A 16,524-nucleotide genomic window follows, 5' to 3' on the forward strand; every position below is an offset into this window, starting at 1 on the left:
CATAAGAGAACTACATTTTATTTAGATTCACTCAAGTTTACAGATGCTTTTATCCAAAGCGACTTACACATTTAAAAATAAAGGTGCTTAAAATGTTCTTCACTGCAATGCCATAGAAAAACCATTTTCAGTCGAAGCATCTTTGTAGAAGCATCTCTTTCTTACTTTATTATAATCTCAAGAACCTTTTGTCAAACAGATGTTCAGCCGTTATGTTTATGGAACCAAGAAGTTCTTCTATGGCATCAAATAACCTTTTGAGACATATTTTTTTTAAGAGTGTACAGTACAAATGAGAGACTATGCCTATTTATTTATATTTTGTCAATTGCATATCACAATAAATATCTAAATATAATAAGGCCTACACATCATGACAACTGAGTGTCAACAATGATAACTTTGTTTCGTTTATTACTGGGGTTTTCTTTTTTCTGTGAATTTTTTTAAACAACATTAACAGTTCAAATAATTTGTTTTTTTCATAATATGACGTGTCGAATGACACAGGATTATCACACCAATAATGGCCAAAACATATTCTTACATATTCTTGAGTTGACACTACAGGAAACAGTGTCACTCACTCTCATATATGTGTGTGTACAGTGAGTTGAGTAATGAACGCTAGAGCGGCTGTCTGTCTGAGCGCCTCATCAGTGAGCGCTGGCTGAGTGAATGCGCCTTCTGCTACCTCTACACTATGGGCTGGAATATGCAGACAGCGGAGTCATGATCTGCTGTCTTCCCCGGGACTCGTCTTCCGCTCGGAGCCCAACGAAAACAACACTGTAAAGCGTCTCGTATCGAAGCACCGCGGCAATCGCACCGGACGCTAAACGCAGCCGGCCGGAGAGGATCTTGCGCAGTGGCAGCGACCGACCGTGGCGGACACTTCGGGTGATGTCGGCTGGCCGTCACTCTTGACATCGGCCTCCCCTCTCAGACGCACAGCGGAATGGGGTAGGAAACCTGCACGCACACGCACTCGGCGACAGAAATGCGGGCGCGCTCTGACAGCGCCGCGCGTTTCGAACGGTCGACGCGTTGCCTCGAATCTTGCGAGGTATCAATTTGGAAAACGCGCGAAAGCGATTCAACTGCCAGTTGTGTTGTAGCGAAGCACTCCGGCGCGGAACTCGCGGTCACGGCGGCAGCTGTGAGGAATCCTGGAGTTAGCCTCGGCTGCTAACGGGCTAGCTAACTGGCTCTTTTCAATGCAATGGATGCTAATGAGCTGACGAGAGGCTTAGAGAAACGTCGGGCCCGTCTCCATGTGACCGTCAAACGACACGAAACCCCACGGAAGACTTTGTAGCACTTGTGGCGGTTGTGTAAGTGTGTCGTTTGAAGGTTTGCGTTGAGAAAGGAGCATACGGCGGTTTGAATGGCAGTAAGAGGCAGGCACTTGAAGAATGTGATGGTGCTGTTGATCTGTGCGCTGTGTGTGCTCGGCCGCTACTCACCATCACGTTTGTTTGGTCAATGGAAAACATTTGTTATTCGGCTAAATTAAGACTCTTATAGTTTTATAACAGGATGTTTAATGTCTGTATTGAGTTTAATTGTGTTGCAAAGTCATCAATTTGTCAAAACCAGCATACTGTATAGGCTACGCACTGGCCTCATGTTGCAACTTTATTAGATACTTCACACATTTCCATGTGTGTTCCATTCCATAACAAAAAGTCTAGTTTTGGGCTAAAGAAGCAATCTGAAGAAAGATGGCACACAGTTTATTAGACATTTGACAAAATGTTAAATAATGAAGGCAAGTTGGATTTGGTGAGTGTGTGTGCCCTGCGATGGGTTGGCACTCCATCCAGGGTGTATCCTGCCTTGATGCCCGATGACTCCTGAGATAGGCACAGGCTCCCCGTGACCCGAGGTAGTTCGGATAAGCGGTAGAAAATGGAATGGAATGGAAAAAAGTTGGATTTGGATGCTATGTTTGTCAAATTATATTGGCACATATTCACACTTAATGTGATGAACTACTCCCCTTATTACCTATTTCACGGTTGTTCACGGGTCATCTGAAAGTATAATTTCACATCACAAAACGCTTTAAAAGATAGTGGTCAGGTAGATCATTAAAGTCATTTTATGAGTCAGTGTCATCTGACCAAAATATTTTTGTGTTCGCTGCAGTGCTGCCAGACTATGTAAGCAATGTCCATGTGTGAATGCAAACACACCTATTATACTTTTCATGACAGTGAGACGGTAAACTGTTCTTTCACTACTAAATGACATCCACAGACTGTTTTTCTTTCTGAAGTTGATGCATTAAAGCAAAATGTAGACTGGGATTTTATTGATCAGAAATTGATGTGATTGTGAAAGGTGGGCGTTTCTTATCAGCCTCCTGGTTGAAGGGGAGGGGACTTGGTGACTTTGGCCGTGTTTGGGCAACTGCATCTCACAGGACTAGGAAAATAAATAAGGTCAATTCTAATTTTGGTGATGTTGGCTTTAAGGCTTCTCCTTCTCTGTCATTTTTTGTTTCGGTTTGCTACCCATGCTCCGCTAATTTTCTTTTTCCTGTCTGATCTTCAGGGTCTCAGTGACGCAAGCTGATTAAGTTAGTGCTGCGTGTGTTACAGACAGAGAGAGATAGCGATACCGAGAACTGACCCCAGATCAGACACAACCGATAAGGTTGCATTTCATCTCGAGAGTTTGGGCAAAGCAGAACTTTTAAATTAAATGGATCTTTTCCTCCATCATAAGAAGCCGACAGACCGTCAGCCGTAGTAAGAGTGTGACTAGAGCGAGAGGCGGAGAGGGAAGGAGAGAGAGAATGTGTGAAGTGTATTCTGGCAGTGTTTGGCTGCTCTTTAGCCCACTGGCCACAACGCCTGTGCCTCCCCATTAGCTATTGCTGCGAGCGTGATATCCTACCTCGCTATTTATAGCAGCTCACAGAGTTTGCAACTTGATCTGAATTGTCTTTAAGGCCCAAGGCTCGCAGTGTGTTCTGCCCCACATTGGCTCAACACCTCATAGACATCAGCGAATGGCTTAGAGCAGAGCTTCGCAACTGATTTTGAACAGATTTTCAATGAAGCCACATCAGGCAGTGATTCAAGACAGCGTTCAATTTGTTTATCGGGTAAAAGTGTTCAAAACGCGCTGAAAATTAAACATTGAATTTGAGTCCAAGTACCCTGTAAAGCGATAGTACACCCAAAAATGAAAATTGTCACCATTTAATGAAGTTGTTCCAAACCTCTATGACTTTGTTTTGTTGAACACAGAGAAGATGTTTTGAAGAATATGGGGAACCAAGCAGTTCTGATAAACTAATACTGTGCACCATTGACTACAGTATTAGTTTTGCTTCCCACTATGGTAGTCAATTGAACACCATAACTATTTGGTAACATTCTGTCAAATGTTTTTGTGTTTAGGAGAGAAAAGAAATTTATACAAGTAACTTTTTTTAAAGGTAAGTAAATGGTGACAGATTTTTTTCTGAACTGTGCCTTTAAGAAGGTTCTACATTGGAAATATACCTTTTTCAAAGAGCTGTTATTAATCGAAAATTAATCATAACCCTTCATTCTGGCCTTCAACAATTACAAAAGCAAAATAAAGGATGTAAAACTATCCATTTTGAAAGGACCCTCTCTTTTATCGTGGTATAAATCCACAGTGCACCATTTTCCTTTACAGTGGTTGAGCTGTATTTCTTTACATTTATTTTAAATTCACAGTATAAAAGCCACGTTTTTTATTTTCTACGTCTAAGAGTAATTGTGTTAAATAAGCGGGATCTCAATATTGTCCAAAATAATCGGGATTATGTTTTTTGTCATAATCGAGCAGCCCTACTCTTACATGATCAAATTAATCTACAATTTATTAAATATTTAAGTGTGACGTTTAGAAAATTCCCTTAGGCCTACCATCATCTGACCCTGTACCCTGTACCCTTTGCAAAGTCAGACTGGGGGATCCCTACCATAAAACCACATCATTAGTACGTTTGTAGGCATTTACTCAATTCACATTGACTTTTATACATTGTCTATAAACCTCTGACATCTTATTTAAGTCATTCTATCAATCATCACTGGAAATAATGATCAGCCAACGTAAATCCTCTATTCATGTACTGTACATGTAGACACTTGAGTGCATTGGTTTGCATTTTACAGAAGAGCTCTTCCACCTGAGGAACTCTCAATCGATGGTTAGAATGGCCTGAGTGGACCTGAAGTTCAAACCCGTGATCCACTTCTTCACTGGAAACAGTGATGCTTTAAGAAACTAGATTGTCAGGTCTCAACTCAATAACATTTGTCAGATTTTTTTGGCAATTCTATGTAGCGAGTTAGAGATAGATTGCGTGAAACGCAGGAACCGGGAACAGCTAACGTCGACTGAGCTCGTGGTTCTTTGCGTAGGAGCATGTGTGTTGACTGCTAGACAGGGATGAAGAAACGATCCAAAATGTGGGCAGGGGACACATGCTAAATCTCATCAGCCTCTCAGTATGACATGTCTTTAAATGCCTGGTTGCCACGGATACGCCATCGGGAAGCTTAAAAATGAAACTTTGCATGACAGTAGTCACTGTTAGCATTTTGTCATGAAAGTTTAATAATCTGACCAACACATACAGTAGTTCAACATATATGTTTTAGCCATGTTTCATGAACTGTAATGTGAAGTTACACTTAAATTTTCTAAAAGGTAGATGTAGAGAAGTCCTCCTTCTATCTACTGTCAAAGCAACGGTTGGAAGAACTTTCTGCTTATGTTTGTTCTTTTATGTAGCTAGCTGTAATGGGGTCTTGCACATATGTGCAAATTTTTTATCGCTGGTCTAGACGTACATCTCGCACCATGAATGTTGTGTTTGTAACTTTTAATCTCATCTGGAGGCCTCTGCATTCTGTTCTGTTGACTGTCTTGTGTGTACACGTTCTAACATCTCTAGACGAAAGTCTCCATGCCCAGTGTTGACTCAGATTGCTGTCTTATAAGTCAGAGCACAGAGTATAACGGAAGATAATGTGTAATGAATTAAAGATGTAATGTTTTACGAAATGAAAAATAAGGACACTTTTTAGTTGTTACTCGACTTAAGCAACAGTTAAATGAAAAAAATGAAACCCTAATTTATTTGTGTACAATTAATTTAATTGGTTTTTATACAACTGTATCATAAGTTTTTAGTGCACACTACTTTTTCAGGGCTCCATATTGTATATAGTATGAGAAAAAAGTACAGATTAGAACTAGCTGCCTCAGAAATAATGCAGTAAAAACATAACTAGACCAAATCAAAAAGTCGTCAATTGTTTCATGGCAGGTTAAAAATATAAACTAAAAAATAATTAGGGCAAGTTTGTAACCAAACAATTTCACATACTGACAGCGCAATATTTGGTGGTTTAATTACTAAAAAAGTGACAAAAAATCTGAAGGGCGTCCGTTATTTTGACGAATTACAATAAAAGGGCAATTTGTAATTCCCCGTTTTTCATTTCCTTTCATCAGACGGTGATCGTGAGCGGCAGGAGTTAGGCTACTACTACCTCTGCCCTGAATGCACCCAGTAGGGACGTGTGTTTCCCATTCATTAGCTTTCTTTAATGCCTGGTCCGTTTTACAAAAAGGCTTGCTGTCAGCGGAGACTCATGGTGCAGATGCATCTGTCACTCACCCCCAGGCATGCAGTAGTGCGGCCTTTACAGAGTTTTTTTTCCCTCAGAAAAGCGCTAGCGTGTCTCTCTCGGCGTCTTCTCTGTTCAGTTAGTGACAGAAGCAGGACATTCATGACCAAACCGCAGCTTACTTGTGAGTGAGGACCAAACACCTTTTACAGGCACCTCTCATTGTTACTGACTAGACATATGAACATAAATATTTTTTCTGTAACTATAATTTTATGTCCGACAATAGAAATATTAAATGGCTTTATTGGGGATTCAGTTGTATTCAAATACAGTAAGTTCAAAGAGTAAATGAAAGTACAGCGTGATGACGTCAAGAACATGCTAACTAGCACATATCGCCACCTTGCACCATAGTGACGGTTAATAATAGATTATGAAGGATTTTTTACGAGCCTGTAAGTCAATATTGACGGACAATAAAAAAAACCTAGCGCAACCTCTGCTCTTCTATTCAATTCTATCAAAAATAAAAAGATTTCTCCTAGTCAGGTAGGTGACGTTTTCAGAATTGTCACATCCATAATGTTTCCATATTCCTCAGAAGAGGACAAATGAAAATTTAAATTTAAGAAATGCTCCATGAAGAGTCATCCCTTCTGCTTTTGTTGCGTATTATTGCTTCTAGGAGTTTGCGCATTTTAATTCACTGAAATACTACAAAGTATGTTGTCTCACAAAAATAGTCCAAACTTTTCTGTCACCTCCATAACGCATGTTTATTTCCCTATTCTGAAATAGTAAACTTATGTGTGGACAGACCTTTTTCTGATTTTTTTACTTTGTCAACAGGAGTTTAGTAAAATATAAACAGATGGTTTGATATATTGCTAATAGATACATTCTCTGAGAGTTTATATTTGAAGTTTTGACTGAAAATGTAACTTCCATAACACTGGAATTGACCATTAGAAAAACAATTTTTTTTAGAAAGCCAAGAAAGATGGCATGTGAGAAATATCCATGAATGCTGAGTTTATTTTAATTTGTTATAATGGGATGATCTAGCTTTGACCCATCACGACGTGTCCGATGTAGACAAGGTCTGAGGTCGCCGGCTCAAGCCCTATTCTAATGGCCAGTACTTTGTTTTGCTAAAGTTCAATTCGACTTCTTCACTCTGGCCTGTGTATAAAACTTTTGCAGCTTAACATATGGCCGCTCACCTGAGACCATGTCTTTCATGAGACACTTTAGATCAGGGAGAGAGTTTGTCCCCCGCTGCCATCTGCTTTCATGTTGTTTAAAGAGTAGTGTATCCTCTCAGGTACACAGCCGTCCGGGGAATGCATATTCGCAAAAGACTCTGGAATATTAAAAGCGTCATCCCAGAATACTTCCCATCTCTCTCGGGCTGGTGGATATGTGCTTGCCGTTCATTACTTGATCATTCCTTCCACAGTCCGAAGCCTTAGTGGGCCGGCTTTTTGTGCTGTAAGGTTTTGAGAACCACAGGTTTATGTTGTATTGCCGCGTCGTAAAATCTGCGATACTTTGAAGGTTTGCAGTGCGTTGGAAGGACAATGAGATTCAACGTTCGGAACAAAGTGTTTCTTATCTGGTCAGGTGATCTGAGAGCTTCCAGATGAGTTACAAGCCGGCGTGCTAAGGTGAGCTATGAAAGAATAATGTGATATTGAGAAGCTTTGAGCGTGTCGAAAACAACAGCGCCCAGCTGTGAGACTCAACCAAGATACCGAAACACTCCGAGCACAACACAATAAGCATTTTCCCTTCAGCACGAGCTCATTGGTTGAATCGTGCCACAACTTTGCCCCACATTTACGGTGGAATGGAAATTACGCTGTAGTTTTATAAATCGAGCACTGCGATTGGCCGAGGTGCAACGTGTGTATACACAAACTTAATTTAAGGCTTTAAATATTTAGATGTGCGCGCCGATGATGAAGTGGAATTTCTTCCATAAGGGCAAATTTATGTTATTCTTTTCTCTGTAATGGCCATTGTTGATACTTTAGTTAATTTATGAATTTACAAAGACCTGCAGATGTGAGCAACAGTTTTAAGTAAAAATGTTCTTGTTACAAATATAACAAAAACGTTTTACATTAATTTGTGTGAAATGCCGATGCTATTAATATCAAATTCATTCTCATCATTTGTGAAAATAGCTGATGGTTCATAACATGAGGTTGAGAGATGAAAGATGCCACATGGTAAAGATTTCTTTGTGGTGTTTGCATCACTCTTGCTCATGTTTAAAGATATGGAATTTGACTAACCCCAAACTCTGTATACAATGTTGGTGAATAACTCATTTTACCCTTTCAGCCACATGACAACCACACTAAAAACCACTGTGAACAGCCTAGCAACCTCATAGAGAAGCCCTGACAACCACCTGCGAACATCGTGACGACAATTTTGCATTAGCCACCGTTCACATTTACTTCAGAAATGTAGTTAACTTTCAAATATGACAAACCCTTCTGCATGAGTCATTTGTGTATTCATCACACACGCACACACACATTAAACATGCTTGTGTAAACATGTTGAGCGCCAAAACCTTTTACTCAAACGCATGTCTCACTTTCCTGTCTCTCTTACGTAACAGACGGCGACAGGTGTTCTAGGCTGCTTTTACAACGTCCTGAACAGATTTGATATTTTGACACATCGTTTTGTCACAACTGTTTACATTTGACTATCCACACGTGCAACCGCAGCCCTGCAAGCGCCGTCGAGGGCGCACACGTGCACGTTTGATAAAAGTGTTCAAAAGCAGCTGTCCCTCCGTCCTGTATTACCAATAATGTGAAAAGAACCGAAGTACCCTAGTTTGGCATCACTCTCTCTGCATCTCTCGCCTTTCGGTGCTGCGGCTGCAGTTCACTCTTTTTTCCCTTGTTCTAGTTGGCAGACGTCCCAAAGTGTGTTCGAGATAAAACAACCCTTGACCCCCGAGCAATTCGAGACCAGCTCTTCCCTGTCTTTAGAGGGAGAGCGAGAGAAAGGACCTCCTGAGCTCACCGAGGGACTGCGGCCTTAGCACACACACATACACTACATGGCTGTTTTGTGGCCATGACAGTCTGTATATGCTGTGTGTACCCTTGCCCGTCTCATCTCTCACTCTCTCTTTCTTTCTTATGTTCTCTTAGGGGTCACATGGTACATGCTATACACATACTCAATTTACTCAATGTGATCGCACTGTGAAATCACAAAGCGATGCATATGTACTGGAAAAATATTTTCTGTACAGGCCTGAAGAAGGGTTTGGACGACGTTTAATATTTTGTTGGATTGTTTGATGACGAACAAGCTGAACAAAAAGTGCAATAAAATCATTGAAACATTTACAATTTTCTATTTTATACTATCAGTCCTCTCAAATTCATCTCAAACATTTGCAGACGCCGATGTTGACACACACAAGCTACTCTAGCCATTTTTTTCAGACTTCACACTATCTCGCAGAATACGTAACGCTTTTGTTAACACATTCCCAGCGTGGATCTGCAGCCGGGGTGTTTATATTGGCTCATTCGATTGCTCCGCTCCTCCTTCCTCTTTTTCCTTCTTCAGACCTCGACAGTGCGCCCTCCCTCCCTCTTAAGTAAACAGTATTCTTTCACTTTGTTGTGGCATTGTTGTTCGCCGCCAGGGCACGGCCAGTGTTTTCAAACAAGGGGCGGCTGCGAGATAATCCCTCCCTGACTGCATCCGCTCTCACTCTATTTACCGTCGTCGTCATCCAGCCTCACGCTCTCTTCTCTCACGCTGCTTTCATTCGCTGGGTCCCGTGCCGTTGCCACAGCAACCTGACGGGACCCCCGACTGGCTGATTTCTTGGCTTTCACCTGCGCAAAGTCCCACAATGCACTGCACGCTGAGCAATGTGGCTTACATTGAGATAAGCAACAAAGAACTCTCACTTGTACACAAATGACTTTCGAAATTGTCCTTACGGTACTTTTTTCTCCCATTTCTTCGTTTTGTAAATGGCAATCATGTTTATTACAACATGATTATGATTAGTTCGCATTTGAAAATATCCTGGCATGAGGCGTGCGTATCCAACTGATTTTGAGAAACTGGAAGAGATGTGTTCAGTAATTATAGATAATTACAAAAATGGCTTTTGAGAAAAGCAATCACCTGATGCTGAAGAAGGTTTCAGAGAGTGATTGTAATTTGCTGTGGGTTGTTGTTGATAATTTTATTTATCATTTGTTCAGCAGGGTGTCTCTGATGTTCACTGCACACTTGAGAGATAATATATGTCTCTGGGCCTGAAACATACTCTATGTTAAGTACTTGATCACAGTTACGAATGCTTGGTCAGTGTCCTTTTTTACATCGCTGATGTTCTTCTGAAACGTTGAATCTCCATATTTTGTAAAATATTATTTTCAGTGACCCCTTAATGTCTGTCATAAGCTTTCGCAAATGTAACCAATTAAAACTTTGACAACACAGTACGTGATCATTTAAAACGTACAGTGTTTTGTCTATTTCCTGAAAAACTGCGAAATTGTACATACAAGGATTCAGAAGGACACTTACGTCATGCTTATAGACTCGCTGTTCGATAGGAGGGCTGTAACAGTTATTAAATAATTGTCTCATCGCAACTATTTGACGTCAACGCAAAATTACAGATAACCGCAATCATTGTGAATCCTTAGAAAAGAAGGGTGATCTGCAGAATCTTTTTTCCTTGATCTGCACTCAATGTTACATTCAAATGACATTTCTCTAACATTTGAGTTATCAGCGTTGTATTTTTTGTTGTTGATTTGTTTTGTTTCCAGACTTGCTGCATCTACACAGTAGTATTATGCGCTCAAGTCTTCTGTGTTAAGGTCACTCTACAGTCAATAATATTGGTTATTTGCATTTGTAAAGTATATATTTCTTCATTGAAAAAATGTATTGTCATTAATAGTTAAATCGTCAAAGCCTTAAAACAGAATATCAATCGCCATAATCACAATTATTTAGTAGACAATTAATCGTCAGCCAGATTTCATAATCGTGACAGCCCTATACAATATTCCAGCTCAAACATTTCCGGTGAATTGTCAGATGTCATTCTATATTCACTGCCTTCATGTTGCCTTAGAGGAGGATCACTGGGGGATGCAACAACCTTTTATCTTGTTTTACGCTTAACTGATTTAAGGCTAGGAGTTTAACTGACTGTATTCTGATTATAAACTAAGCATTCAACTATTATCTCACATTTTTATGTGCATGCTTGCATACATTGTTTATGTTTAGGGTTTGACTACAACACACAAACTCAACTCATGGCTTGAATGAAAGAATTGAATCACATTGTGCTCCTTAAATGATGCCCTAAATCTGTGGTTGACCTACAACAGTAGAACAATAAAACATTTTCCTACTCTTATTTCTTGTGCTTTGTCACATTATCTCATCATCATCCCATTGAGACATATACTCCATCCCGAAGTATTTATGAAAGCTCACTGACATGGTCCAGGGAGCGATGTGGTGTAGTGGAGAGAAGAGTACTGTAGATTTATGACCATCTGTTGGTGTTTTTATTCGCATTGATAAGTTTGAAGCTCTTGTTGGCGTTTTTTGGATTACTGTCAATGAGATGTAATCATCTGTCAATGAGAGAAAATGTTGATGTTTGTTGGTATTTGCTAGAGTTTGATGGCATTTGCTAGAATGTGTTGGTGTTTGTTGCCATTGCTGGCTTTTGTTGGAGTTCGTTGGATTACTGTCAATGAGAGAAAATGTTCATGTTTGTTGGCGTTTGTTGGTATTTGCTAGAGTTTGTTGGCATTTGCTAGAATTTGTAAGTGTTTGTTGCCATTTGCTGGCTTTTGTTCGTTTATATGGTGTTTGTTGTTGTTTGCTAGAGTGTGTTGGTGTTTGTTGGTGATTTGTTGGATCAGTGGGAATAAAGCTCGATTTGTTCTGCATCCTACGTCGTAGCCTACCGCTAACTTTCTCTAAAAATGTAACAATGCGTTAATTTGACACAAGCGTTGTGATTGATCTGCTTTAATCCCCCCTCAGTTCAAAAATCTCTGCCATTTTTACATTTGGCTACTTTCTTATTTCTGAATGAATTATATAAATAATGTAATCTTATGGATTTAACAACTCAAGGTGCAAAAGTGACTGTTTACTCTCCACTATCATTGCTAATGCTTCTTCTGTCTTGGTTACAAAAAACAAGATACCCTTGGACACTGTTGACAAGTGGTCATTGCCTGTCGACAACAACGCACGTGTATAAATAAAAACCGATGCGTTGCAAACGGCTTAAAGGATTTGCTTGTATGTCTATTGTGGTAGCTGCTGGCCAACAGACTCCTTGCAAGGGATTCATGGTACATGAAAAAGTTACTTCACTAACTAACAGATCCCACAGTAGCATATCCAGAAGCGCAGGTGCTTTACGAGGCCAATAATAACACAAGGTTTGGAGGATTTCCAAGTGGAATTATAGCTATTGTGCTTTCCCATTATTTGTCTTCTGCACTGCACACTTTGTTGACGTGTCAGTATGTACATATGGAAATATTTGGGTGGTCATACCATATGGTTTAGACATCACATCATTTTCGAATGATTTGTTTTTGCAGCATAATTTCAATAAAAGTTTTGGTTCTGAAAGGTATGACTTGTTAACACAGTGCATCAGCCACGTAAGAGCGAGGGAATATCGTTTTCCACTGTGACCCCTTTAATACCAGGGCCTCTGTTTATGAGTTCAGCAAAGGGGCGCTTCAGTCAGACTTTGATTTGTAACGTCCTCCATCTTCCCATGACGGCTTTAGATTAGGACTATTCCTCTCTCCCGACACTGCAGTTGCTTGGCAATCATGACTGCACATCCAGTGGATATAGAGGATGGTGGAGATCACATTACAGAGTGACATGATCTGTCAAACAGGGCTGGGCAGTTTAGCCAATATAAAAAGCTCTGTTTTTCAGCCTTTTGATGATATTTAATATATGTTTCTATATTTGTCTGTATCGGCTTGAAGTGATTTGCAAAAGGGACTTTTCGATAAGGCATGTATTTAAAATTGAACTCCTATATGAAATCAGTTAAGCATATTATATACAAAATAAGAAATATGATTACAATTATGAATTTGGCAGACACTTACCCAAAGTGACTTTCATTTACCTCAAGGTGAACAGTTTTTATTCGTTTGTATGTTGTATCAGTTGAACTAAATTGACACAATTTATTAACAAAATCAAACAAACAAAAACATTTTGTTTTACATTTTCAGTATTTTGTTAACAGATTGCGATCCAATCTTGTTCCAAATAAAGCTAAAGTCCAAAGAGTTAATTAGAAAGAAACATTACAAAACATTCACATTGCTGTAGAAAATCAGGCAATTTTAAAATTTTGATTTCCAGGGCTGTGTAATAGAAATGTCATAGAAATAAGTTACAAGTCTTGGGACATTAATGTATTCAATTCTATAACATTTGTGGTAGGGCTGCACGATATTGAAAAAAACGTACATTGCGATATTTTTTTTCTGCGATATATATTGCGATGTGTAGAAATACAGAACTGTTCATCAGATGTCTTGAATTTCTCAAAAAATAAGTATGCCTGGGATGACAACTTGAGAAAAATAAGTGTGTGATGGTATAACATAACGCTTGTCAAGTGACCGGATCATGTTTGCAAAACCTGGGTTGGTCACCGTGTTAATTGGTACCATGTCTTTCGCCAGGTGAAATGTTATCGCATCCGCGATCTCTTTATGCCGCTTGGAACCCTTCGCATATGGTGTAACACTGGCAAACGCATCCGAAATAGTTTTTTGATTTGGACGGCAATCAGATCTGGCTTTGCACTCGTCATACAGAGCTCTGTGGTGCCGACTTAAATGATCAAACAAATTAGTTGTGTTTCCGCGTGTTGTGGCAACTACTGCACGGCACTCCTGACAAAGTACCTGTTTTTGGTCAACATCATCCTTTCTGTAGCCAAAATATTTCCAAATAATTGACGATGCGCTTCTTTTTGCGACCAAGTCGTCCATTTCGGTGCTTTTCTCCCGTTCCTCGCTCATTTCGTCATGCGCACGCATGCAAAGGCTGCATGCCAAAAACGTGAAGCAACAACATGTGCTTTGAAAAAAAAAGCACCCATAAATCAGAATTCATTACTTTATATCAGGCAAATATAGAAAAAACACTTTCCCTCCATCGCACCTTGTGCGATGTGACTATTGCGCATGCGTACATCGCGATATCGATGCTAAAACGATATATCGTGCAAGCTTAATTTGAAGCTAAAATATAATAATATATATAATAATAACTGAGTTGTTAGTAGTTAGTTAATGCATTAGCTAACATGAACTAACAATGAACAACACTTCTACAACATGGATTAATCTTCGTTCATGTAGGCCTACATTTTAGCATTTACTAAAACATTAAAAAAAAATTAAACTGTTGGCATTAGTCAAAGGGGTCATATAAAGGAATTTCATGTTTTGCTTTTGATTTAGTGTGTTATTTAACCGTTTGTGCATGTATAAGACATCCAAAGTCTCAAAACTCAACGTTTTCCACATGATGATTTACTCTAACTAAGTCTGATCCAGATCTGGCTAAAATGCTTCGATCAATCACACCTCCACATCTCTACGTCAGTTTTTGGTTATGTTTGCATGACGCTGCCCAAATGTACACGCAAAGCTGAAGGCGTAGCTTCAGTTATTGCAGCCGTGGTGCTATAGCCGCCATGTCACAGCAGAAATGCATAAGACAACATAAAATGTCATGACACCTTTAATGCACAAAGAACTAACACAATTGTTTTGAAATTATCTAACATTGATAAAATTAATACACACTGAAAAACTATATTGTTTATTTACAGTTCATGAATACAACCTTATTTTCAATAGTGTAATTAGATTACTGTACACATTTTCTCTCCAAAAAGTATTTAATAACTTATTACTAATGACTTCTATATCATATATCAACCTTGATTAGTTAAGTGATTCAAGGATAGACAAGTATTACAAATGTGAGAAAGATACATTAATGCATGCATTATAAAAGTTAGACTTTGAATTTTTGTGTCAATTCCACTGTTGTATACATTACACAGTATTTCGTTCAATTGTATTCCAAAGTAACTGTAAAAAGTAATTAAATTAAAGTTACTTATTACTTACACTCAAAAAAATAATATGTTGGACTAACTTAACTTTTTTATGTCAACTGGTTGCACGTAACTGGATTACATTGAAATTAAATAACATTTTTTATTTCAGTAAATGTAAGTTAATTGCTTAAGGTAAAAGCAATGTTGTTTAGTTGAATCAATTTAACAGGCTATGTTTTGTTTTAAACTATTGAGTTAATTAACTTCAGTTATCCTAAAATTTATATTTTTACGTTCAACCAAAATAAATTCTACAGTTTCATTCAGTTCCTGTTTATTCAATGAATTTATTCAATAATTTCAATAACTTTTACAACATTTTCCAACAAGAATAACTTGTGTAATCTCTAAAGACTACCTTTACTTTTCAATATCAAAGACATGTACATTAAAAAAAAATTCCAACAAGAATAACTTGTACAAACTCTGTAATCTCTAAAGACTGCCAACCTAACCAAAGGCAACACTTTTCTGAACAAGGGTAACCACCAAACTCAAAAATATAACTAACTCTTTAAAACTTTTAAGATAAATGAACATTAAACACTAACAAGTGTTTTTTTTACTGAAAATTGCACGATATAAAACACTTATTTAAGAAAATAGCTCTCAAAATGCAGTGTACGCAAAGCATGCTGGGAAATATAAGTCCTCTGCCCTATTATAACTATTTTATGTTAACACAACACAACTCCTTTATGTTGTCCCAACATGAATGGATTCAGTTATATGTCTAAACATAAAACAATCATGTTGTAACCATATTTTCCAAAAGTTGTGTTGCTTTAACTTATGCAAGTTAAGTAAATTGAACAGACAGCAACAATTTTTTTTTTGAGTGTAGTAACTAGTTACACCCAACCCGGATTGTAAAGTGTTAAAAAAAAATATTCAGTGATCACTAAAGACTGAAAAAGTCATAACAATGAATTGGTCAAAAGGTGTGGGAACCCAGTTTATATCAATAAAGCCATTATTGTGATCGAAAACCACAGTTCAGATTCTTCTCTTGGCTCTCTCTCTTTGTGACACATAGGCAAGGCTTTGGACAGTGAGCTCCTCAGAAGAAAATTAGATCAGTTTTAATAAGCTGATCCTTGACGTATGCAGCCTGCAGTGGCGTCCCCAAGTCTTGTCTCCCAAACTCGATCTTGGGTGCTTGTGGAGCACAAATGTAAAGCATTGTGCCGATTCCCTTCTGAGTCAAGTTCTGACAGAGAGGAGCTGTTCTCTTACCTGCAGTCCCGCACGCACACACACACACATGCGGTCTGCAACTACTGTAGCTTCTGTCTTACGCATGTGACGGTTGCACTCTCGTAACCTTTTGTTCTACTCGAGACTGCGCTGTGCTCACTCCCACGACAACGAAGGACAGAAAAACAAACGGCCCAATGCGGTGGAGGAACAAAAGAGTGACTGAGCAGGGAAGACACACAGCTGGACTAAGAGAGAGAGCGAGAGAGAGACGAAATTACTAGATAGACATTCTGACACTGGAAGGTATCTAGGTAAACTCTCTATTGTGATGAAAGGAGGATTTGAAAGGATCTGTCCCAGTTTAAAGCCAGACTGGGAGTGTTGAGGCCTATTATTTACTGTTTAATCATATCTCTTCTTGTTGTACGATAGTATTTAGTCACGCACCATAGCAATAGCCTAGTTTAA

The 16,524-nt window shown here is 38.9% G+C and overlaps 1 protein-coding gene across 2 annotated transcripts in view; it reads left to right on the forward strand.

The window, feature by feature from the left end:
• The first annotated feature begins 620 nt into the window (after positions 1-620).
• The window catches only part of bcl9l (bcl9 like), a 43,387-nt gene continuing 27,483 nt past the window's right edge, over positions 621-16,524 (forward strand). For both annotated transcript variants that reach the window (XM_056766036.1, XM_056766037.1), the window contains exon 1: positions 621-963. The gene's annotated coding sequence lies outside the window, so the exon portion shown is untranslated. The remainder of the gene's footprint in view (positions 964-16,524) is intronic.

Source organism: Triplophysa dalaica, chromosome 14, assembly GCF_015846415.1.
Source record: "Triplophysa dalaica isolate WHDGS20190420 chromosome 14, ASM1584641v1, whole genome shotgun sequence".
NCBI classification, from domain to species: Eukaryota; Metazoa; Chordata; class Actinopteri; order Cypriniformes; family Nemacheilidae; genus Triplophysa; species Triplophysa dalaica.